General features: G+C 39.2%; 1 protein-coding gene across 6 annotated transcripts in view; it reads left to right on the top strand.

The window, feature by feature from the left end:
* LOC113030834 (teneurin-3) overlaps positions 1 to 27,372 on the top strand; it is a 132,220-nt gene that overhangs the window by 29,091 nt on the left and 75,757 nt on the right. Inside the window, exon 1 of one of the 6 annotated variants that reach the window (XM_080304604.1) lies at positions 7,146 to 8,127. The exons of the other annotated variants lie outside the window; for them this stretch is intronic. The gene's annotated coding sequence lies outside the window, so the exon portion shown is untranslated. Of the gene's footprint in view, positions 1 to 7,145; positions 8,128 to 27,372 lie in introns of those variants that run through there. 6 annotated transcript variants of the gene reach the window in all.

Genomic DNA, 27,372 nt, shown 5'->3' with positions numbered 1-27,372 from the left:
AATCCCTTGTTCTTGTAGTCTTTTTGTAAAGATGTAGCAGTAATGGGTAATTTCAAATGAATCATAAAATGGTGATTATTAAAGTAATTTTTGGCACAGGATTGGCAAAACCGTTCTATCATTTAACTAGTTTTGTATGATGAAAGAGATTTGTAGACATCCCTAATCACAGCACGCTGCCGCCTCCACAATTCATACAATGTCTTCAGTCATAAAGGTTGTAATAGTCCAAACCACCAGTTTACTGCCCATCTCTTACTCTTTTCTGTGGAGCAGTTGTTGTTTTTTTGTTTTTTCTTGTACTTCTTAGACTGCCTTTCACAATAGTGACTTGTTTTCAAATCACTCGAAAATGCACTGAGGGACAGTCAGGCTTCAAGAGGAGTTTCTTGGAGTTTGCTCTTGAAAGAAGTATGAGGATGACATTTGGGACTTCATTAAAACAGCTTGAGAGCGAATTTTTCTTCCACCCTCTGCTGCATGACACAATATATTTACCATGGCAAAAGAATATTACTCACAAATAATCCAGTGCCACAGTGTGCCTCATGCAGAAGCCATTTTGCATCTTAGATAAAGTGGTGGCTGTGTGACTGATGACTCGCTGTGTAACATTAAATCATCATGTCATTCTGTCTGGGTCTATCACATTTCCACAGAACGCAACAGTTTTTTATCATTTATGTCCTAAGTAATGTTATGTGGTTAGATTACACGGAAAATGCTTTGATAATTGCTTTGAGGAATTTGATAAGGGCTTCTGTGGTCAGGACTAGAGATAAAGAAAAAAATGTACATAGGAGTTCAAACAAATGATAACTCATTTCCTCCTTTAATATTTCATACCACAGTTTATTTTGGGTGGTGACTCAGTTCCAAGGCTGTTACAGCATTCGCTGGAGATGAAGCGCTATCTCCATTGCGTGTGGTGCCTGCCTACAGTTCTTGAGGGTAGCTTTTCCACAGACCCTGTGCTTAATTTTGCCCATCCATGCAAGTCTCAGAGGTAGCTAAGTGCCAAATGAAAGTATAGTATTAGCTACAAAATTGAACATTATGCTAATATGTCCTGGGCGACAACTTCAGTTGTGCGGGTGAAGAGCCCTTAGATTATCTAGTAGCAGTACTTTTACTCTCCATTATACTTCATGAACAACATTCATTTCACCACTGGCTGCCTACCAGGGTGGGCTATATTCTTTCCATCATTTAGTTTGTAGATGTTAGTGTTATATGCACCAGGTGTGGGCTGACAACTACATGAATAATGTGTCTAGTAGAGGGGAAACTCAGTCAGGGGAAGCCCATTCCCTGGACTCTCCATTAATATCACAGTCCACTCTTTCAGGGGATACTGCTGACATTTTGCTCTCTGTGTAATAGAGACCTAACCTTTAAGCATTGTAAGGAAGAAGCCATTTTTCATAATCCACTGTTCATTTTAGAGAATTCCCCTACTACTGCCTTCTATGCATCTGTCCTCATTTTCCTCCCATTGTCTTATACTTTTTTTTTCCTGTTAGGGATATGCAGCAGTCATCATTTGTTTTCAGGCTACAATGTTTAAAATAAAACTCCCTCAACTGAATCTGCAGCACTGTTACACTTTCCCCAAAAATACAGTATCTGTTGAATTTTGTGTAATTCATGAGGCAGATTTTGCAGTGGGAGCCAGGCCATAGTTGATGACTTGGTTGGATGATCAGAGTGCACATTTTGTTGTGTCCAAGTCTGCCCTAATTCCTTAAATCCCAACTTAAGTGTTAAGCCACCATAAGAAAAACTGGCAGGTCCCTTGTGCCCTTCTTGAAGCTGAGTGGGCTGAAGGAAAGTCATTGTTTCAGCAGTCGGTAATGATGATTAGCCACAATCTGGAGGATCGACTGCACATCGGTCAAATGCGTCGACATCCTCAAAGGGAGAGATGGCCTGCTGTCCTAGCCTCGCATACTGAGCAGATTGATTGTATTTCCTGCAGAGATTTAGGGGAAATCTTTGATGTGTGCATGGTAATAATGTGGACGGCCTCTGAATTAAAGGGCCGAAGCTTTTTTAACATATTCTGATAAAATCTTAATATAAAGGATAATTTAGCTTTTTGATACAATGCAAGAATAAAATACACAAACCGTGTGCCATTTCATCTCTGCTTACTAGAATATCTCAGTATCAAAATGCTCCTTTAAAAGTTCTTGACCCATTTTATAATATGACAAGTGTTAATTTGAATGAATATTTCCTGTCACCCAGTAGTTTACTGATAACACTGTCTGCATTGTGCCTTTTCAGTCTGCGTCCCTTGCTGTCTAACAATGCAAAAATAGCTGACAGCATTGTGTAAGCAGGCTCAGAAACAGTCGCAAACTTAAAGTAATAAAGAATTCATAAACAAAAAAGTTTGGGAGCTTGAATTCTCCACTCAATACTGGTGAGCTGCTAGTGTTTAACTTTGTCGGTGCATGTTTTTTTTTAACAGCGGCTGCATGTGATCATAATGTGGTAATTGGATACCTCATTTATTTCACTTAGGTCTAACTGGAGGTCTCCATGCTGAAATTAATTTTGCATGGTAACCTACCTTGACATGATTGATGATTCACACAAATGTTTCAGGTTTTGCTGTGTATATTAGGGCAAGTGCATTCCCCATTTCAATGCAAAAGATCTTTCGTTTTTGTAATGGTATAACACTGGGCATGATTTGTGTAATTAAAGCCAATTCTGAAAGGTCCCAGTGACTAGAAGCACCCACTGGCACCATGCTTGGAAATATTGTGCTCATTTGTTCTGACTTTACTGGAAATAGCCTTTATTATAGAAACAATGATAGAATCCAGTAAATCAGGGAAAAGTATATGGTGTAGTGTTGCCATCAATAATAGATTGGAAACAAGTCGGCACTGATGGAACCTGAGGCCTTTCCTTTGTGGAGGTCTTAGTGCCGTAGCAATGCATGTGAATAATGCATGGTCCCAGATAGACTCCAGCTCCCTCTCTAGCCCTTCCACTCACTGGCTTCCTAGCTTGAAGGCTGGTGCGGCACTTTTCCCCAGCAGTGATTGGCTGTGCCTTGAGGGCAGTGGAGGAGATGGGAAATCACCTGCCCCATTTAGCCATGCTGTGCTAGCTGCCTTGGCGCCCCACTGTTCAGACCTTTGTGTCTGCTGCTGGCACTCGACATTAGGACCTCTGGTTAACTTTAGTTGGGATGCGGTGGCACAGAGCTGTCATTTGGATACTTATTATCGCCCCAGACTTTTTTGAAAGGTAAATCTACTGCACTGCACTCCCAAGGTTCTTCTTCTATTTTTTCCCCACCCCTTTTTTCTCCTCGCAGAGCAGGCATTGTGATTGGCAGTAATGCAGTGTCGCAGTTCTGCCACAATAACAGTTGTTGCTTCTGCTTCTTCCTCGATGTTTCTCACTCCAGTCACCCTCCCCCATCATTCTCCCCGCCATCTTCCTTTTCACTGTCATTTTTTTCCTTCTTTTTCCTTCTTTTTCTTTTCTTTTCTTTTTTTTCGAGTTTTCTGTCACACTGACGTATGGTGCTGGTGTGGGAAGCAACCGCCACGTTCTCAACGATCCAGCCTTGAGAACCGAGAGGGCTTTCAGCGTCCTCTCACCCAGGGGTCTCGGTGGGGAGTCCGCTGAAGCTGGGCACCCTGTCCAGCCCCCCATGGAGCGAGAGCCAGGCCACGGCACCACATAATCCATATTCTAAAGGCCAGCTGGACTGAAACCATAGTGCTCTAGGAGAGCAAAGAGATCTACCACCCCCGCCCACATCCCACTCCCCAGTAACTGAGTACCTCAGACAGCTTTAGCATGTCAAAATTGAAACTGGGCTGAATAGCTGCCATTTAGCACCAGCTCTTTAGTAGAAATAAGAGTCCGTTTTCCCCCTTAAGCTGCAGAATTAAGCATATTATGTGAAGAAAATCCTGGCCCGTTTCCCATATTGTTTACTTGGGTAAAATTTACTGCAGCATCTTTGTGTGACTGCTTTTTCGCCCCTGCTTCTCCTGCCCCCTTTTGTTTGCACATGGTGCTGTAGTGGAAATGAGCTGCTTGGCTGGAGATGGTTTGGTATCAAGGGGGCTTTTAGGGTCAACTTGCTTTGACAGCAGGAGGATACATTTTGATGGCTGAGTGTCAAAAAAGGTAGGTATTCGAACAGACTGATATTTATTTCTTGTCCAAATGAACCCTCGTGTTCTTTTGGCCATTACCAGCAACACGGTAAAACAAATATTACACAATGTATTGGTTGTATTGTGGGCTATCTTTAAAAATAGACTTTCAATCTGATAATTGAACATTTTTCTTGCAATGGGATAAGGCTTTAACTCACCCACGTGACTGTGTCTAGTTTTAATTCTACCCTCCGCCTAAGACATATCCTGTGGGAATTATAATGAGGTTTGTTATTCCCCAAAGAATGGAAATTGACATCATATCCAAGGTATTCTAAAGTGACTAATGTAAAAATGTTTCCTTCCTAAAATAGTCTGTCCTACACTAGGTCTCAAATACCTTTTCTTCAGGATGAAGGATGAATATAATATGGGCCACTCAATATGAATTTCACTCAAGCCGTACTGAACTGGGGCACTCGTTGATTACTAGAGCTGGAGACCAAACTCCAAACAGATTTCCCTACTTGAGCCCACAGGCGTGACCAAATTCTTTGAGTCAATGTGTGGTTGCAGTGGGAAAATGTCAAATAAGCTCTCCCTTGTTCTCAACCCCAGAGGCATCACTTTTGATGTCCACCTTCAAAGAAGTCTTATCAGTTCTTTGCTGTTTTAGTTGTTGATCATAAAGTGGATTATTACAGACGGCTGCGTCCACATGATAATTTAAAAAAACATGAAATGCCAAATTGATTGTGCAAGAAGATATGATGCACTTCAGCACTGTGTGACCTATTAGACTCCTATCAGAAGAAGTAGTTTTCTAAGTAGAAAAGGCAACAGCATTTTTTACAAATGCATTGCACATTATTTAGTTAAACAAGTATGTTTTATAGAGATTTAAAACAGAGGCTTTGGTATTAAAAACAGATACATATACAGGAGGGAGGGCAAGTAGAATTAGAAAGACCACAGACCCTTTTACAAAAGGTAAATGGCTTTTTGATCTGAATGCGAGTCCAAGTGCTTTAAAGATGCATTCTTCTCACTGTTCAACAGGGGGCAACTTATCTGCTTGCAAAAAAGTCTAATTGCAAAGAAGTCTTTGGACAAAAAAACCCACTGCTTAATTTATCTATAACCACTTTTCTGATAAGTTTATGTTTTTAATCAGTCGTTTAAATTGCTACGTAATGCAACATGATTTTCATTTTGTAATTTATGTCCCCATGCAGAGAGAAACATGGTGTGATTTTGGGTGGGATGCGTTGTAACCACGTGAGCGGTGTCTTTTGTTTCATCCAAAAATGTAAAAAACTAAGTTGGAGACATCCAAAAGCTCAGATGAGCCATCAAATGGAACTTCATAAACCAGCAGCTGCATCCATCTCATACAGGCTATGATTAAAAAAAACAAAAAAACTGTAGGTACATGGAGGCAGGGGAAGGTTGAAAAATAATCTCATGGTTTTATATCTAGCATAATCTCTTGCATATGTGATGAGAATTGAACCTTTATGTAAATATGATGACTATAGTTTCTATTTCAGACACTGTTTTGCAAGCAGTGCCTATATATTAAAGTGGACACTAATACTGTTTAGTGAAAAAAATGTAATAACCCAAAAAAGGAAACAGCTGATTCCACCGTGTGTTTTACTGCAACCACATGCTGAATAAGGTGATCTCTGGATTGCATTCACCAGCAAGCCCACACCTTTAAGCCTAAAACACATGACTTTATATAAAATCTTCACATTTTCATAGTATCTGAACACATAATAATGAATTTGACAATTTACTGGCATTTTACTTTAGCTTTAAAGGTCACTATTTTCTGATGCTTCAAATGAAAGAAAGGTTGTTGTTTTTTTTGTTTTTTTGCAGATTGTGTTAAGGGTATCTTCAAAGCCAATACTGTATTAAACCATTTATTGATCCACATACACTGTAATTACATGGGCACTCACAGATTTTATCTATAGCTCTCAAAGATCTTTCCAGTGTTTTAAGAAATAACCCTAATGATGGCAGGCAGGCTGTTCTACTGTGGGCTTTAGAGCAAACACAAAGCCTGTTATGAGCTGAAGATGTGAAGTTTCTGAAGCTAACAAGACACCTTCTATTATTGGAAAGAGAGGTTTTTAGAACTTGAGACATACAATTGACTACGACTGATATTGTCTTGGCCTTTGCACACGTTGGCATTCTTTTTTTCAGCTCGTCTTCCTCTTGTTGCCTCAACAACTTTGAAGTGTAACACTGAATAGCTGTAATACCTGACTAGGTATTGTTATCACCAGGAAGCAAAGTCAAGTAAAGCTGACCATAGAATTCATTCTTATCCTGTCTGTTGATATTATTTCTGGACTTTTAAACTGAACTTAGCGTCTATAGCATCTCTCTTCTAGATGTTAGTTGGCTTTGGATAAAATTTAAAACTGAGAAATGTGTTAGGCTTTAGATAAACGATGTCTAGACAATTTCCTAAATTCCTAATAGGGGGCAGAGTTTGACGAAATATGCACGGTGGAAATATGAGTAATAAAAAAGCCACATTCTTGGGTGATATTATATAAATCACTATAGATTTGTGTCATTTGCCGGAGCAAATCAAATCAAAACCAGGATGCTAATCAACTCAAGTGCAAAAACAGAAAATCGTATAAAATTAGAAGTACAACATAACGACAATAAATATAGCAGCGTCTATCAAATGAACATAGTGATGTGTTTACTTGGGTTTACAGTTCGCTTTGTTAGATTACATTTGAAGAAAACAACTTAAGAAAGCTAATTAGAACAAAGCCATTTCCAGTTCACAGTGGACTATGGAAATAAACTGTTTTCTTTTGATAAGTACAGTTTTTGAAAGTATGTCTTATATCAGAACAAACACAGATTTCTTTTTCAACAGGCTGTCAAAAGTAAACGAACAACCCTGGTAACATAATGAATAGGAATGGGTCAAAACAAGACAGCTTCTCATCCCATTGTTGACAGATCGTATAAAAGTGTGGCATTAATGAATTCTTTTTGATTGTCAGTGTTGTAAACTACAAATTTCAGAGCACATAATATGAACATTTCCAATGGCAAATGCGGCTGTTGCTCCTGTCTGCAGCTGTAAGGATCACATTTATACCACTGTATATGCTATAATTAAGCATAAGATATCATAAAAGAATAAATTAATATGCCAGACAAAGGGTATCCAATATGTAGGTCAGCAAAGCGAAGATGAATCATAGCTCGTGTTAGAATGTGATAACCAAATGATGTCAAAGTGAAAGAGAGCCATTTAAAAGTGGCACTTTAAGGTCTGCATGCCGTACCTCAGCGGCACTCTCCCTCATGAATTCACATCCAGGTTTTCTGTCAAAGCCTGTCACTTAGCTCGATAATCTTTTCTGGAAACCGCTCCATTTTTTTTTCTTTCTTTTTTTTTTGTTTTAGGGTGGTATCCCACCTCTCCCTCCCGCTTCTCTTATGCCGCTGTTTTTTCGGAGGGGTAAACACACACGCAAAGCTCCTCAGCCTATCGTCTGTGACCGCCGCTACAGCCAGACAGCGTAACACGATCCATGATAGAGTGGTGCAAATCGCCCAGCGCTCTCGTCTACCATCTCGCATAAGGAGGGGGAGAAGCCCATGAGATAGGTTGAGTTTTAAAAAAAAAAAAAAAAAGGAAAAGAGAAGGGGGAGGTGGTGAAGAGCTGCTGGAGAGTGCGGCAGCGGTGGCTGGCAACTAGAACGATGCTGGTGTGACTTTCCGGTCCACTAGGTTTTAACCCTTTTGACATCGCTTGAGTGCCATCCATGTGTCAGTGTGATAGTGTTCTCGTGCAGTGTGTGGCTCGCTTAGCAGCAGTGGGAAGAGGAGAGATCCAGAGCGTTTGTAAATCCAATACAAGCAGCATCATCGCATCCTGAGAAGTGGACCTTGATACAGTAAAGCCTCAGTGGGAAATTGCTACAGAGATTCTTCAAGGTAACACAGCAAGTTCTTTTTATTGGAATAAACATATTCAAATAATCCAAAATCGAATCTGTTCTGCATTTCTGTTTCTTTTTACTGTATTTCATTATTGCTGTTTGTTCCTGGACATCTGTGCTGACAAATCTAGAGTTGAACATGAATTCCATCTGTCAACAACTTGGATGTGGCAAAATAATGTTTAATGCATTGCAAGGGCTGTGCAGAAGCAGATCTTTTCTTTGGATGGGCCTTATTGTTACTGTAGGAATCTACAGCCTATTGTATTCTTCTTTTTTTTCCCCAATCCCCTCATAGATCTTTTTCATGTGGGGGTGGCGTGTGTTTAAAATGGTACTGCATCCTAACACGTGTAAATTGATGATAGCACTCTGGTAAAAATCATGTCCACAGGCTTGGAAATATTTGCACTATAGAATAAGATAAGGCGCATTCAGCAGGTTCAGGTTGCTTCTTGGTAACCTGGAAGCATTTTTGTGGTGCATTGCTCTTTCGCATAAGCACATATGGTAAAGGGATTATTGTTTCTCTCAAGTCATTAGTACTAGCACTTTATTATGTGCAAGAAATGGGGGAAATGGAACCTTAATATTGTATGAAATGCAATATGAGAAAATATCGCCCTGAGCTTTATAAACAGTGTAAGAACAATTAGATATCATATGCTTTAAAAGAAACTGCTGGTCTCGTAATTCGTTTCCCATTCCGTATTCACATGATACCCATGAAGTATTATGGGTAATGTACGCAAACAGGGGACATAGGTGTTGCTTTTTGGGTGTTGACTTGCCTTTGATTAATCATTTCGGGTTGACGTCATGGCCTCGGAGACAGAGATGGATTGAAGTGCTTAGCAGACCAATAGCTACAAAGACAAAGAGTAATTGGTGTGTAGCGAGTGGTAGCCAATGTAAGCAGAGCAGATGCATCAACAGAGGAATAAGTCTGAGTACTGCAAAGGGTCATACAGTGGCAGTCCCACATACATTTACAGGTGACAGGGAAATGTGAGCAGGTAAATGCAATGAGGCTTTCCTCTGCAGGCAATGCATCTTATGAGGCATCACTACGAATTATTCTCTGGGCCATGAGGTGAGTTCTGGAGGAAGGTGAATACATATATATTGTTTAGCTGCTGGAATGAGTGAAAAATAATTGCTTGCATCCTTTTTTTTTTTGTGCTTATCTTAACATTCATTAGGTTTGTAATTTCGAAGCAGCAGTCTCTTGGTGATATTGTTTTTGCTATAGCTGGATTTCGGTCCTATTTGCCTGTGCAGCTGTGTGTTGGAGTAATTGAGGGGGTGGACATGGTGCTGAGGAGGTTGGTATATTGTGATACAGCCATCTTAATATATGTCAGTGGTAATTACATTGAAAGAGTGGAGAAGTGTCTCTGGAGAAGATGGAAAATTTACCTCTGCACACGCTGAGTCGGAAATGCTAAAAAAGGGGTAAAGTTTGAACGGCAGCATGCATGTGCTTTCAGAATATGAACGATAACTTTAGTATCAAATAATAGAGCACGGATGGACTATCAGTACTTCCTGCAGGCTTGCTTTTGATTCATGGTTGTTCTCAGTGGATGACAGCTGCTCGGCACTTGCATCAACAGTGAGGTCTGAGCAATTTTGTTTTAATTTTCTTATCTCATGTTTCACCAGTCAGCTCTGCCAGTCTCACTCTCCTCTTAGTCTTACTGGCAAACACACGTCAGGACGCTCAGGGCCAGTGAGAGCCTTAGCCAACAAAGGCTGTTGTGCATTATGGCGTGGTTTCTAGATGAACTGTTCTATAATTTATGCAATGAAAGGATGAACTGTTGTTTAATTTATGCAATATCTGAATGAGGACTTTGTTCTTGGACAGCGCACAATTTCTCCATGCCTATCTCTGAATTTATGTGTGGTTCACCTTAAAACCAGGGTGAAAACAGCATCACTTGCCTTAAACGTTAAACTAAGAATCGCTAAAAAATGTAACTTTTTATTTACTTACATTTGCTAAAGTCTTAATTTAGTCAGTGAATTATAGTGAGTTTATCAGAATCAGAATCAGAATCAGAATACTTTATTGATCCCTGGGGGAAATTATTTTTTGTTACAGTGCTCCATTTTAAACCAACATTAAGACAAGACACACAATACGCTAACTAAGAATAGTACAATATATACATATATATACATACATACATACATAAGTCACTTATAAATAAATATTTGGAAAAGAAACATGTGTAGCTGTAGCAGCAAACAGTGTGTTAAGTGGATGCGTTGTACAAGTTTACCTTTTTTACCTAAAACTAAAATAAACCTGACTTGTGTATTTAATCAAAATGATGCAAAAACTTATATTCCAGAGCATTTCTCTGGAATAAAGTAAAGTATGCATATTCCAATGGATATATGCTATATAAAGTACAGCTGTCCACTCTGCATATACATAGATTCGTTAGATTGTGAGGTAGGTTAATCAATTAAAAATTAGAACAGCACCTGGACCTGATTCCTCAAGAGACAAAGCTTTTTTGTCCCGTGCATTATCTTCATTTCCACATCTAAAATGATCTTAATAAGGTTTTTGGAAAGCATGTGAGTGTGAAATTGTTCAGAGTGGTGTCATGTGGGAGAGAGTGAACCCTTGTTTTTAATTAAAACTCAGTCAAATAATGTGGATGAGAAATCAGCACACCTGAAAGCTTTAGCCAGTGTCTGTTGGGAAATTTTAATTAAATTTTTAAATTTAATTGCAGTAACCTAAATGTTAAATTTAATATAGCATTTACAATAATAAGAAAATAAAGAGTCACTACTGAGTCTAATAATTTGAACACTGTCGTATTAACAGCGCTGAAATGTGCTGGTGAAAAACTAAACTTTGGATTAGATGATTGTTGTTCACTGTGTCAAACAGCCAGGCTGAACTCACACCGCCGCTCACATTCGATGACTGAAAAATGAAGTGAAAATAAATGTTCTGGCAGATGGAATTGCATTCATGGATCATACGGATTTGAAAATTAACATGCAGTAGGTGTTTAAATGCCAGTGTCAATAACAGAAACACAATAGACAACTTTAAGTTACAGACTTGAAATTTGGATCAAACACTGAATTCTGTTGTTAAGAAAGCTGCAGTATTTTCATGTGTGATATTATCTAAAAATGAACGTGTTCTTTTTTCAGTTTAATGCAGAAACTGTGTAATTAAAACTATATAACTAATATTAAAATGATCAAACGACATTATAAGTTTTGACGTGGCTGTTTTTAGTAAGTACAAATGAGGTTTTAACTATATGGAGTGCAACGAATAAAATGTGCATGTTCGCTGTTAAACAATGAAATGAATATTAAATTTAAGCTTCTGGTCTTGAGTCATGCTAAGAGTACCATAGTTGTAGCAGTCTGAGAAGTACAGTATAAAATGTCATAATATGGATACTCCGGTAAAGTAAGAAAGTAAGGAATTTGTGCAGTGCAAACTCTACAGTGTCAAGAAAATATGTCATGGTGGCAAAAAAAAGGCAGATAGTTCTCCCCCGTGTGTAAATTGTAGAGTTGAACTGACAGGTGGGCAAAACTACAGGGTTCTGACTGCCTGTGAAAGTGTTGTTTGTGTTTGGTATTCTTTATCTTCATATTTGACCTTTTTAAATTCTGTGAGTTTGCTCCAGTCTTATACACTTGGCAGGGTGCAGCCAACTTTCCTGGATAATAAAAGTTCAGCATGTTACGCTGTTATTGAATTTTACCACCATCTAGTCTGTGCTAATGAGTTGTTCATAACACCTATAAGCACATTTGTGGCTGTCTTGCTGTAGTGACCAGAATTCATAGGATAATGATGGTCCTTGCCTCATGTAATGGCGATGGGAAAAGTCTGGAGCCACAGTTCGTCAGCTGTTTACTGTGGACATTTACGGGTATCATTATCCACATGGTGATACCAGTGGGTGGCTACCAGAGCTGGAGGTGAAATAAGCTATTTAGCAGCTTTATGAGCGCATCCCTAGCCCGCGATGTTTTCACATCCAGGGTCAAAACTTGGCAGCCATCTAATCTCTCTCAGTCTCAGAGCTTTCATTAGCATGTCACTTGATCAATCAAGGCTGCTGCAAGTGCCAAAGTCAGACACATTTTTAGATAAAAGGAGCATAATCATAATACCTATTTAGATCATCACTATTCACTGTCATAGCCAATTTAAGTGTTAATTTTCATAATGATGCCTTGGGATATTGGGATATTTTGAGTGCCAATATATTTTGCCACTCGAACTAAATTTTTCTGACTTTTGTGCCAACGCACTTCCAATGGGAGTGAGAACGAGTAGTGAAAATATTGATTACAACAAGTGGTTGTTGTGTTTAATATTGATTTTGTGAGGATTCCTCAGGCTAGATATGATGTTATACAGAAACACTGATATTTTCTAGAATTCCTGCAACGGAATCGTCTCCTTTTAAGTGAAGATGACAGATAAAGGTTAGGTTGTCTCACCTGCCAAATGCCAGGCTGTTGTCACATCTGGATACAATAGGACATGTCAGAAATCCGTGGCCCCTCCTATTATCCGCCTTTACTTCTTTCTTAATCAGGGGCAGTGGATGGGAACAGAGGCAAAGAGTAGCTTTTTATCCCTTAATAAAAGGCCACTTAGGCAGATATTTCTCCCCAGACTCATCAGCTTTGGTCTCTTTTTTTTTCCTGGCACCACATGAAGGAGTTTGTGGAAGAGGGCAAACATTACATCTAATTAAGGATACTTTTCATATAAGCTCACCTCTCTCCCCAGTAATTTCTCTTTTCACCCGTTTCTCCTACCTCTCCCCGCCCTGCATCTCTCCTCTCTTCTCTGTCTTTTCTCTTTCTTATCATCCATCATAGGAAGCCCAAAGGTGCCCTTCACAGTTACTGTACCTTTCTGGTTAGCTCTTGATGCCTTTTGAAATCATTGGCTTACCCATGCTTTGATGTTGCCTTCAAATGGAGACTAAGCAAAACTTTGAAGTCACGACCTAGATGTGGCCAAGAATGTCGAATCACTGCAACAAAAGTTCACAAAATTTGTTGTTTGCGAATGTGCTGCGCATCATTAACATGCTGTACGTTTTGAGTGGTAGCATCTTGAAGGGGTTTTTCAGGAATCAGCAGTATTTGTTTTGAAAAGTGAAAGGGAGGGAATGAGTGCTCTGTCTGACTTTGTTCTATTTCTGGGAATGGCTGCTGGAGGATTACTGCAAGTGGCAGAGTGTTCATTATTTAGATGGCAGTAGTGGAGTTGGGAAAGGGTGGTTTTATAAACCACTTGACTATGACATGTGTGCTGCTATACTAGACGCAAAGTTTCACCTCCTTATTTTTTTCTTTTAGCCGGGGCACTTGTGGCAGCTCTCTGCCAGAGACAGTCGACACTAACTGGAATTGATGGAGCAAACTCAGATTGATGGAGTTAATGGATGAAATCGTTGCGAGTTCTCCAGGATTGCTCTCCATATAGGCTTTGAAAGTCATGAAGCGTTCATCCAGCTGTTTCATGGTGCATGTCAGATGTGGTATTATAGTTTTAAAATACAGCATCTTTCCTGCTTGTTATTACATTCAGTATGACTGAGCTGAATATCTACAGCAGGAAATCATTGTTGAGCCTGGCTGATTATGAAATGATGACCGTTTTGTCTCCCTGCCCGGCTCTGTATTTCTTCAAAAAGATGAGTGGCGATAGCAGAAGCGACATTTTGAGATGGCCTAAGAGAAAAATGTGAATCTGAAATGAGAAAGCTGTGACAGTTATGTGTTGCAAAGCAAAAGATGGCGTTCTCTGCCAATGTGTTGGGACACCAGCAAGGAATATTCTCCCAGTGTTACACTACCGTCTCTATTGGTTGAAGTGTTTACCCTGACAGTTTTCAGCTTGGACACAGAGAGGGTCCCGCCGCTGTGATTAATGCACTGCCATGCCGCCATGGTACAGGATGTCTCTCGGCGGTCTCCTTCCCCTGTCCAGTACTCCTCCCTGATATTTCACTAATGTGACTTGACAATAAAGAGATTGATAGTGATCATTATGCTGCTCTCAAAGAGTAATGTCACTTCCCAGCATGATCCAGCCAGTTTCTAATTCAACTACTGCTGTGGGTAGCATCTGAGCAGTGGTGTTGCATATATTTACTGTACATATACATAGCAACAACCGAGTTATGTTAAACCAGAAGCAGTGACATTTAAGAATTACCTCCCGCTGCTGTTATTTCAAAGTACTGAAGCACTGTTTGCATGTTTAGCTGTGAATACAGTGCCTCAGGATGGCTCTATCCAACTGAGGAACTTGACACTGCAAGTATCACCACAACACTTTGCGGGCTATATCACCATTTCCCCAGTAGTCTGTCTACAAATAAAGGTGTGAGGGTCATTCATTTGTTTCCCTTGCTGTAAGTCTTTATAGCTAAGTTGATTTGTTTATCTGTATGTGTTTAGCCCCTGGCCCCAATCTTCTGAGAGAGAAAGAGGTTTAGCATTTAAATTGGTTGATCCACCGCACGTTTGCTAAACCTGTTTTTAAAGCATTACATTGATGAAAAGCAGACACTAATCCCTGCGGGTGTGCGACCTTATCTGACTAAACACCTGACAATGAGATTCTATTGTCACTCCGGGAACACAAAGACTCTGGGTAAATGTGCCTTGCCATAGTTATTGACCTCTGAGGGCTACTGTAGCCGCAGGTGAACTCACTACAAGTATGATTTACAGCATGAAGTTTTGAGAGCAGAGGCTGTTGTTTTTGACGCTAGGCATTGCTGGAAAGCTTCTGATTCTTTCTAATTCATGCAGTAATAGTAGTTTGTCCGCTGTTATTATCTTCTCTGCCTAAACATTTGCTACAGTAAATCCTCAGTGTCCAGACCTGACTGAAGAGATTGGGATAGCATATTAGCTTTGAGAGGTAATCCCAGAATCTCCTGTATGCATTTCTCTTGTGCTTATATTCACACAAACTGATCCTCTAGTATCACACTTCCCATTGTGTATTTAGCCAGACAAGACATTTAGTCAATATTGCTGCTATGAATATGTAGGAGGAAAAAGGCCTTCACCTGAATGTGGCAGATTTGATTTTGAACTAAATCATAGGGATTACATTATTGACAGTGCCTTGAATAAACATCAGGATGAGGTCAAAATTCATTGTCTGACATTATTTGTGCATATCTGGAACACGTTGAGGTTTTAAATCAAGCAGAGATTGGATCTGATTTTTTTTTTTCCTCATTTATTGAATTGAAAATTTACTCTGTGTGATAAATTATCATAATGTGATGTTAAACGCCCCATCTTGACATGATTTTTGCACAGACAGTGAGAAAGGATCGTCTTGTGGGATTAAATGTGTTATCAGATGATGTCCAGCGTTACGGATTGGCAGTGAAGTGTATCTCTGGACTATGAGCGCTGCATGTTGAGTTGCTGCCTATGTTGTTGAACCTTTTCAAACTGCAGTATGCTTCTTGAACAAGAATTTTTCTTTCCATTAGAATGGATTCTACTGTCATGATATAGCATCATAATATGCTGCAGAGATCAAACAAGTTGAATAGAAAGGAAACAAATGGCAATTTGCAGCAGTCCATTGTGGATTATGGTTGAAACTTGATATATAAAACAAGTGAGTCCAGACTGTGGTGTAAACGATGCGCTTTCTAGTGTATCAATACACTACAGTACACTTCAGTCTGAACAAGAGTAAAGCACATACAGTATTATCATACAATATTATTTCTTGCAAGAATATTAACTAGCTGCTATATTTTTAATAGATTGACAACTTATGGTCATACTAAAGCATATGTTGCTGCTACTGCCGTTTCTCTGAGATTTCACTTCTCAGTTTCCATTGTCAGTCTTGTCTTGGCTTTTATGATCTTTATTCTGATGGATGTATTCCAGTGTGAAATGATTCAGCCGGGTGTGAATGTGGACCATCCTTTGCCTCCTACTGCTGCCATTTGGTGAGCGGGAGGAAAAGCACAGGGACCGTTGGAGGAGGCATGAGAAAGCTCGTGTGTTGATGGCGCACCTCCCTTATCTAATTGAGGCAAAGCAAACATGATTAAGCCTAATCTGAAGGACGATCTGTGTCTTCCACCACAGAGACGTTCCACAGTCATGCACGCTCTGGTGGATGAGCTGTTGCGAGGCAGGCCGGTGCAGTTTAAAGCTGATGTTTCAACAGAAACAATGGACTGCAGAGAGAAATTTATTTTTCCATCAACACCAATTCCAAAACTGTCTTTTACCTGAGCTACTGCATAGATTCAATTTAATCAATTTTACAGCATCACAACTGTTTTCAGATCTTTAGGCACTATATGATAGGGATATGGTTAAAGATAAGAAATTTATAGAAAGACCTTAATCTGTAAATGTGGTTTATTAAAGATGAGACATATAACTTTGATGAGTGCTACCATCTTGTGCATCCAAATATCAACTCAGATCTCCTTACAGCTTCCCACTTTGACACTTTTGGTTACTAGCTACTAAAACATACTCTGCGGTAAAATTTGACAAACCTAAAAAAAAATCACTATTGCTCAGTTTTCCCTGTCTATCAATAGGCTTGATCTTTTGAAGCCTTTGGAGGTATCTGATTTCAGCAAATTTTATTTTCCTTTTCAAAAGAGTTTTAACAACAGCAACAATTCGAGGATAATTATTGAATTTCAGTGCTGTGACAACTGTCCAAGAAAGGTTTGCTTTACTTGCCGTGCAATTTAAAAGAAATCCAGGTGCATCCCACACAAACTGTATTTTATTTCCTTACAATCATTTTGTTTCTTTTTTTCCCCACGCATAATTCAGCAATAGTGATGAATACCTTTTCAGTCTGCAATCATGAAGCACAATATCTGCTATTCAGTCTTGATTTAAAAGCCCAAGGTGAGCAATAAGCGAGCTCCCCAGTGTTGAACATTTCCTCCCTTTCAGTTGAGTCATGACAAATTCACATCATGTTCCAAGCAGCACACAACCAAATTTGATGCAGTTCAGATGGAGAGGCGTGAGAGAAGTGCTAATTGATGCCTGCTGTGGCATGAAACGCAAATTGCATAGTTTACAAGTACAGGAACCAAATTGAAGACATGCACAGCTCTGCGGAGTCGTTATGAAGGGGCTAAATAGAGAGTGTGCACAGGGAAGCATGGATGCTGTCGACACACCACTGCTACCTGCTCAGTGTTGCTCCGTTGCTCTCACCGTGTTAACATCATTTGCCCACTCACACACATTGTCACATTGAGAAACACAGATCACACATATGTGTCTGCGTGAACTTGTCTAAATATATCACAGCTATTATCGTTTAGGAAAAGATCCTTAAGCTGCAGATGCGGTTTCATTTTTGCAGTCAAAAGTTTTATCATTAGGTTTAGGGGTGTTCTATGCATACACTCATCAAAGCCGTTAAAGGGCAATGATTGCATTTGCCACCATTAGTCTAAATGATATGTTTTCCACTTATGCTGTTTGCTGCAGTAAAGTATACATTTTTCATATCAAACATTTAGTTGATGTTCTTCCAGAGTGAGTCACAATAAGGAGGCATAAAACAATTCAGCAACTTGCACAGCGAAAAGATTTAGCTGCTGCAGAAACTGAACTTCTGACCTTTTTGGAGAAGATTTCTAATATATAAATCAGTCAGCTGTAAGAAACATTTATCAGTCTGCTGTGCATCTGAATGAAGACGTTGTTCTTCCTGGTCTCTTTCATTTTCATAAATATTCAGAATATTTATCACATGCTTTTAAAAACAGAGCAGCTTTATGATGCATGCTGTTAGAGAGATTTAAGCAGGCTGAGAGATTCACAGCCAAACCTTAGTCGTGCCCTTTTAGAGAAAGACACTCTTACACTGTGTCATGATGGGGACTTCTGCTATACTACATCAAAATGTACATGAATGAACCTGGAAAGAAAAGAAGAATGGATTTTTGGGATTATTAAATCAGATTTACATCTTACTTCTTATTTATCTTTAGTGCAGAAGCAGTAGGTTTTTTTTTACTGGTAATAGACGTCATTTTTAACGCATACTCTGTTCCATAAATGTGAACCTTTTTACTAGGATGGTGACGCTTTTTCTGCAAAATAGTCATGCTTACATTGGTGTCTACTAGTCCAGTGCTTTCCAGAAACTGTTGAACAACATTTATATAATCATTTTTGATCCTAGGGGATGGCAACATGACTGTGGTGGCCTTGTCTTTTCTCATTTAATACCACAAAGGTTTTGACATTAATAGTTTTTGGTTTCACCCAAAACCTGCAACCAAGGCTGTCTCAACAACTAATAGATTCATTGTTTTATATTTCATTTGCCTTATAATATTTTTATTTTTTGTTTTTGCTCTCAAATTTAAAACACATGCCATTTTTATATTTTCGTGATAACATGCTAACCTAAGCTATGAACTTGTAAACATGGTAAATATTAAAATGGCCTAAAATTGCCCAAATAATGTCTAACTGCAATCAAATAAATATTCATATATTCATAATATTCAGAAAGCGCATAAACAGTATGAACGATTGACTTGTATTCTAATGGACTCAAACAAGCAGTGTATGTGCGTTCTAATTATTTTTAAGCATCAAAACAGCTAAATACTAACATATTATCATTGCCCCAGAATGCTAGCATGCTAAAATTAACCCAACATTCAATGTAAATACTTATAGACAGCCTCATCAGAGGTGTGTCATTCGCAAACATGTCACTTGCAGGAAATATACCCTCGCGTTTGTTTGTTAGAATGCCTCTTTAGATATGCATCTTTGAAGCTGCTTTCTTGTCAGTTGTACCCAGTGAGAGCCAGAAATGCATGCAAGAGGAGTGGCTAGAAAATAACTGTGAGTAAACTTATGCACCTCCAAGCAAACAAGTGTTTAATGAGACATGAAGGAGCTGATAGAGTGGTCAACCTTGTAAGTGAGTGGGTGAAATTTCCAGAGCTGACATGTAAGTTTTAGTTTGTGTATTATTTCCTCTGCATTTTTTGAAGCAGGGATGATGATTAAAAGTTGTAGACTTTGGTGAAATTCTCAGTAAATCTGGGCTATCTTAATTACTTTTGCTGTTTGTATTATTAATAAACTGCAGAAGGATGTTACCTTTAAGCTTGCTTCATAGATCATTTCTTATTGGTGCCAAATAATTCCTAAACGAAATATACTGTTGCTCTTTTAAAGCAGCTATTTGTTATAAGATTTTGACACTTAATGAATATAAAGTGTTGCTCAACTAGGCTGCAAATGTGTGTATTTGTGTGTGCGTGTAGAAAGTGGGATGGAGGCTGTGGTGAGATGGCAGTTGATAAATGGTGGTTATCTTGCTATCGTGGAAAACAATATTAACATGGATGGGGGACTGGTTACATCGACTGAAGTAGGTTCAAGGCATTTTAGTGACCAAATGTTTTGACTACTTCTGTTTTATGGTTGGGTTGTTTTTTTTTTGGCTGAATGAGTTGGCATGGAGAGCACGTAAAAAACCACAATGGGGCTGCACTTGTACATCTGATGTGCTTTGATACACATCAACAATCATTTTGGAACTCTATGTGTATTTGTAATATATACTTCAGTCTGGATTACTTGCTGCCAAGCCTATTACAGTACACGAACAACAAAAATAGGCTCTGAGAAATGCTGCTTTGATAAGCCTCGGCTTATCACCCACACATTTCATCCCTTCTAGTGTCCTTATTCAAGAAATTTGGCAATATTTTAGGCTACCTTGTAGTCATTTCCGTGAGCTTTCCTTTGTGTGTGTGTGTGTGCTCCTGCAGTTCCTTCTAAAGCAGCCTCTGGAGAGACAGCAGAGGAGGTATGTATGAGTTGGATGCCTCCTTGACAACACCTTGGAGGTAAAAATCAATGTCTGCCAAACAAAGTGAAATGTTAGGCTGCAGCCAATACATGACAGATGAGGCTTAGGGTGGTATTTTCTAAGGTGAATGAAGACTGGAACGCAGACAGCCCTGTCTGCTGATGTCAAGCAAAGGAGCATTAGAGAGATTTTGAAGGACAGTACATCTGACTTCCCTGATTACTTTTATTATTGATTAACAGGATGTGGACATGTGTGAGAGCCACTCTGAAATGGAAAGGGGATGAGGTTGAAAATTAAGAACGACCGCACGCCAGATTAAACTTTAAAGGCCAGTTTCACTAATGAATTGTGATGCTGGGCCACTCAAGAGACTTTGCCTCCAACTGGGGTTGTACCAAAGTAGCCGTCTTGATTAGATTGGATTAGTCCTCAGATCAGAGCAGCGTTCTGCTTCATAGGATGACCAAAATTGTTTGATAAGTCACATTATTTCACAGCCGAATGACTTGTGTTTTGTGTCTAACAAAAAACAAAACAAAAAAACTTGCACTTTCCATGTCAGTGCTCAGCACAAAGAGTTTTAGGAGGATCCCAGATTCCTCACGGTGGAGCTCAGACTATGCAGCTGAATTGGAGCTGTAGAAGCTGCATGTCTAGCCTGGCACATTAGTGGAGAAAACACTGTGTTGCTACCTTATGCATGATCAGTCTTCTCAACTCCAGCAGTGACCTCAGCGCAGAGCCGTGGGCCATATCATGTTGCTGATTGAGCATGCACCAAGTCTCAGAGGGTAAGCGGGTTACATCTTAGTTCCTCTTGCAGAGAGAAGCAGAGGGTGTTCTGAAGTAAAATTCCAAAACATCAGTAGTGCTAGAAGGCTTTTCTCAGTGGGCTTTAAAGTGTGTCTGCATGCCTGTGTGCGCACATGTGTATAGACTGTACTGCCTAACACATGCTAGCACACATAAAGTTTATCACCTATGCCCATGGAGGATATTGACATCTGTAACACGACCCTCCCCACCACTAGAAGGCACAAGTCTGTGAATACTATAAGAATAAACCACTGATTTGTCCTATTATTATTCTTGTCCCGCGCTCTGCTCTGTGGCCAAGAGTAATGCAACAGTGGGGTATCAATTCATAGCCTTGGCCTCAGGAAAGCTCTTTGGAAAGCAGAGGGATTTTCAGCCTTTCTGCTGTAGCTCCAGCTCTCAAGCCAGACACTGCAAGAAATGTTGGCCTAGTGAATTATATGTGGGATAGTTGGAAGGTGACAGGTAAGGGGGAGATATAAAAGCAAACATGTACTGTTTGTTCATTGTAGTGCATTTGATAAAGAGACTTGGTTGGCTCAAACATGCAGTTTGCTCTATTCCTAACCAGAAGGAACAGTTTCATCTTTATTTTATGCGGCCTCTTTTACATTTCATTGTATTCCACTGTTACAGTGTCATTTATAACACTTTATTCTTGTCTGGGCCTCCCCTGAATGCATATAGTTACTATCTTAATGGTAATGGTGTAAAATACCAAAATATTACAGAGCCCTGCTTGAAATTTTTGCTCACTATAAAATATCAACATCTAGAAAAGATCATCCTATTTGTTTATTCATTGTGGTGTGAAAGATACACATTATAAATCTCCTTCTTCTCAAATTTCCTCACAATGAAGATGAAAATTAGTCATCTCTTGCAAGTGGAGTGCATCCAATTGAGAACAATATGCCAACAATTAATCAGGAAAAGATAGGCTTTCTCATTTTTAGATGAATACTCTGTCCTTTGTCTTATTTCCCCACAAACTGAGCGATTTGCACAGGAAATGCAATTATAGCAACCATTGGAAATGACTGTGCCACTACAACCAAGAGTGGTTTGTTTTTTTTCCTGCAACCATTTTCTCAAGTGATTGGAGAAGCGAGCTGTAAATGAATGAGGAGGCACATGAATAGTTCTCAGAATACACGTCATATTTTATGACCCGTAAGATCATGCAGACAACTTTTTTTTCTGTAATTACTCATTCAGATCTATATTGCTTCATTCAGGGAAGTGAGTCACATTTCAGCAGAAATGGATAACATTGTTTTGTTGCTAATGCTGAGAAGCTTGGTGCAGTCGAAAAAAATATGTTGCTTAATGTTCTCCAGCAATCTTCTGAATGTTCAAAAGCTTTTCTGCGGTGCCTAGGACCACCCCAGCTAAAGTTTCATGTTGGCTCCGTCAGGCAGTCATTGCTGCCTCTTACTGAAGGCTCAAGCCATTCAACCCACCATGGTAATTTAGATAGAGTGAATCACTACTCTCAAGGCCAAACACTTATAGGGGAAACTCAGAAACTGGCAACTTCTTTTCAAAATAATTCCACAAGAACCTTTGAAAAAAGAGATTTCCAGCAAAAGCACTGGACTTAAACACATTCTGAGAAAAGCAAGTCTCTCCAGAGTCCTGATGTCTTACAAGCTGGTGATTTGTTTATATTGTACAGCTTGTTATATTGTAGTTAACTGTGCTCCCACTCTTCTTTCAAAATCAAACAGGAAGATGCAGTGATAGGAAATGACAGACTGCTGCAGTTACTGTCAATAGCATGTTAAAGATGTAAACAAACAGATCAAGAATTTGCGGCTATCGTGAGGGTTGCAAATTTATGCTGTATATTCGAGACTGGGAAATATGATCTTTAATGTCTGAATGTTTCGAGAAATCTAACTGACTGACTGATACTCTTAAAGCAAATGAATTGTTTTATATCAATAAATTAGATGATCATTTCTTGTGATTAATCCACAGAGAATTGCCGACTAGTAAACTTCAGACATTTTAAAGCATTCTAAAAATGGTTGTGAGATATGTGTAGACTTCCATCATCTCAGCTGATGACTCACTGCTTTATTTTGTCATGATGCTGCTACTAAAATTTGAATCCTAGTAACACTGATCATGTAATGTGTTACATTATATGTGTTTACATATAATCCCTTGTATCGATAGCTAGTTACCAAATAGTGCAGCTCCACTTTGGTTGATTATTAAAAGATTTATTTCTTCTTGTTTCAATTTCGAGTGCTTCTTTAGATCAAGTATAAATGTTAGAAAAGTGAGAACTGGCACACTTCCCTGTTGACTGTTCCTGGTTTCTTTAGGTGCAAGAAAACACAGTGGTGCGTGCAATGTCAGTGCTTAAAACTGTGCTGCCTGCGCTGAACTTAGAAACTGTAGCATTTTATCTAGGTGCGAACACGATCTCTCTGGACAAACAAGGAAGCCGAAGCTGTCCACACATGAATAAATACAACCAAGTGTTTTGTCAGCAGGCTAATTGTCAAAGCAGCTTTTGAGAAGGAGTGTAATTACTATGTAATCGGAGAGCTGTCAGAAAGAACTGCTAAGCAGTCATCATCTGTATGATGATCTGCCATCTGTAGCAATGTCTGCAGGAGAGAGAGGGAGAGAGAAGAGGAAAGATGGAAAAACAGTAATGTGAAGCTGCTCGCATTCACTGCTCTCCGATGGAATCAACTTTCTAAGTGTATTTACAAATCATACGTTAGAAATAAATGGCAGAGATTTTAAGCACAATGTGAGCTGATGAATGCCTATATGGCTGTGTAGGAGCACATTATGTGTGGGTAAATGGAATGTCTGTTTCTATAATGCAATAATTATGTAATCCCTGAAATATTGGTTACATCCCGATTCCCCTGCTAAGAAATGGCTTAAAAGAAATTTCTGTCTTTGATCAGACAGAAAGTCAGGAGAAGAGTGGGCAAGGCTGCAAAAGCACTGAAGGTACTCTGGCAGGAAATATGATGGAATTCACACAGCTGCTGCTGCTTCTTCTTCTTCTTCTTCTTCTTCTTCTTTTTTTTCCTCAAAACCCCCAGTCCCTGAAAATTGCCAACTCTCTTTGCAGAGTAAATCCCCAAAACTCACCTAGGGCAAGGTTGTTCTAATGGTTCCAAATTCCACTGGGTACTGCCCCCCAACCCCCCAGCCCCTCCCCATTACGAAACACCACCCTCACTCCACCTTCAGGGCTTCTCAGTGAAAAGCTGCTGTCTTTTTTCACTACTAAAGAATACTGCTGTCTTCAACAGCTGAGGTGAAAAGAAATGTAGCCATTGATGAGAAAGAATGTATTGATTTTGAACATCCTACCTAGTCTAGATGGCTTGTTTTATCATAGAGTCCATTTATTATTCATTTCACATAAAAGTCAATCTGGGATTTTTTTTAAGTGATCTCCCATTTTTAACAGTATGTTTTCTGAATTTCAATCAAGCAGAGTGAAGGTTCTGCATTTTATTTTCATGTCTCTCTTTTTTTCACTGTTTCTTTTTGCATTTTTTCTGTAATTGTAAATATTCCTCTGTGCGTATATAAAAAGTAAGCAGAATACCTTAAGCAGTAATAGGAAAGCTACGGCCTCCATAAGTTATCTGTGATCTGTTTTGATGGAATTCTTGTGATGCACACATACTGCAATTTTCCTATTGGAGAAGGGCGAGCCAGTCAAAGCAAATGCCCTTTCAATTCCATTAGCAGTTGCATCAGTCTCTTAATGGAGAGTAAAATGGCACAAGACCTTTTGCAGTACTTATACAATGAATATGAAAAGGCTTTCACTAAGGCTGCCAAGCTTAGTGGGTGCAAAACGGCTTTTAATTGTGTCCCAACTCAGTGTTGGAACATTATGCGCTGTATTCCAGGCTTGTCAATGCTTTAATCAAAAAAAAATATTTTCAAAGGATGAACATCATAGAAACCTAATTGGTCTAAATGCCCCAGTATCAAGAAGGAGTATGAAACAGATTCTAGAAAATGTAGTGATAGCTTAACTCAGCTTACTGACAGTGATAGCCTCTGTTACAGTTATTCAGAATGGACCAAATCTGTGAACAGACACATCTAAGCTGTTTTAGGTTGTCTGCTTACCGAGCAAAAAAGGTCTTCTATAAAAACTGTGTAGGGGTGTCGTCCTAGACTTTTCTGGTTCCCTAATACCACTCAGTGCACTTTTCTCTTGTAAACACATTGCAGTAGGAAAGTCTTCAGATCACAAACTTCTAAAAACAGAGTATTAAAAGAAATTAAAAACAAAGATCCACCCTCGTTGGTGTTTATGCAAATATGCAGGGGCTTCATAAATCTACATTTGATACCGCAAGCGTCATTAAGATGAGAATGAGTCTGTCATTTCAGCACTTGCATGCAGTATTAATCACAAAGGTCCTTTTAAACCATGTTGCTGATGGAGATGATGACAAGCTGAAGTTGAGGAATTATGCAAAGGAGGCATCCGTCTTGATCTGATTTCAAAGCAAAGCCCCATAAACCACACAGCTGTTTCATCTGCCTTTCTAGTCACTAAGTCTTCACATTAAAGGGCATCTTAATTCCCTCTGTGTCTTGATGGAAGACAATGCCAGGTTTCTTAAAGGGTCATTGTTTTAGTTTGCTTCTTCTTTTTTTTTTTAAACACACAGTCCAACATCTGCTAGGCCGTGGATAATGTAAATGAAATTGCTATGGCACCATAAGCCCATAATTTAGCATGGTTTGCTTTTCAAGCCTTCAAATCTGACAGTGAAGTTCACAGAGAATGTGCAGTGGACTGCTACTCTCCTGCTACCACTTTTTCCTCATTGGTTAACATGGAATCAGAAGGAGAGAGGGTGTCTCAGACCATGTCCTGAGTGAAATTGGATTCAAACTCACATCTCAAATTAGAGACCAGAAACCATTGCACCTCATACTACTCCGATATAAGAACACCTACTGTGTGCAGCGAAATTGATCACGTGAAAAAAAAAGTATGTGTTGTTATGACCTATACATACAGCCTAGGATTTCAGAATGTTCTGACTTGAAAGGCTCGATATATGAAATGTAGCATGCTATTAAAATGTTGATTCTTATAATAAAATACAGACAAGTCTCACTTAGAAGCTCACCATTTGATCTTAACCAGACAAAGATTAAGGGGATGACATATGTTGCATAATTAAAGTCCACACATAGTTGTGTTTCAGATATAAACACTTAAAAGAGGATAACGCTGTGATATATCTCAGTGCAATTCTTCAAAGAGTTAGGTGGTCAATAGGGTTACTCCCTAGATTTATACTGTGTATGTGCTGATATAGAGAGACGCCATTTCATCAAGCTTCCCAAGGCTGTCGCTTCTCCCTCGGTGTGACATCGAGAATCTGGTATATTTACCACATTTTGAGACAGTTTTTGGCACTTTCTGTTTAGGTAAACCATTGTTTTTTGTTCAGTGCCTGCTACATCTGTCTTTGTAACAGGCACCTCAGTGGATTGTGGCACAGCAGCCTTGTAGCAGTTTGTAAAGCACTGCATAGGATGCAGCTTAATGTAGTTCATGGGGTTTTATGTTCTCTTAGTTCATTGTGGGATTATACATTCAAATGCTGCATGACAAATCCTACTCCTTTGAAGGTTTGGGGAATTTTGTGTTTACTGAGCACTTTGCTTAGCATGTGCTCTGAGATTTAAAAATAAAAATGAAACAGCTTATTTTCATGTTATAGTTCAGGCATGCCTTTAACATGTTGAATCATCAGAAATTGATTCAGGAGTAATCAAACTGATGACAGAGGAAGTGTTCAGGCTCATCTTTTTGCTTACTGTGGTGGCACTGCTCCCAAAAACCATAATCCACCTGCGCTGCGTACCACATTTTTATGGGTTTGAAGTAAGTTCCATTTTCAAACTCTCAGGGTAAGTTGCAAAATAAACAAGAGTAATTAAGGCATTAAAATAAAGATTTGTTCAGATCTCCCATGTGCAGTATTTATGATGTGTAACGGTAGGACAGATTGTTTTTACGGACTGATTTTAGTGAAATATTTCATTTGATTGGTTGGAGATTATATTCAGCTTCGTTAAAATCCTTTTGTAGTCCCTATAAAGTAATGTGCCTACGTTTTGCTTTTTAAAATAATACTTTCTTGCTGTAAACATTTCACTTGCTTCCACGTTAGATACTTCCTTGTGTTATCGTCTTGATTGTCCCCTCAGCTGCATTCTCCTTTCCTGCTCATTGACATTTCACTGGTACACTGGTGCATGCTGATTACATGAAAGTGCTTCTGCTGGAAAGTGGAGCTCACGGGTGCTGCAGGCTCATACAGTGGAATTAGACCCAAAGGTGAAGTAAAACCAGCCAGTGTTGATAGATAATCCACATTTCTATTAGCCTACTTAGCACTTTTCTAATAGGGCCCATAGTCTAGCCTGGGAGATGAGTGGGCTGCTGTGTTTTTCGTTATTACTAAGTCATGTCAACCATATATTTTTTTAAAT

This window comes from Astatotilapia calliptera, chromosome 2 (assembly GCF_964374335.1).
Source record: "Astatotilapia calliptera chromosome 2, fAstCal68.1, whole genome shotgun sequence".
Lineage (NCBI taxonomy): Eukaryota > Metazoa > Chordata > Actinopteri > Cichliformes > Cichlidae > Astatotilapia > Astatotilapia calliptera.
The sequence above is the reverse complement of the archived record's forward strand: the minus strand, read 5'-3'. Positions and strand labels throughout refer to the sequence as shown.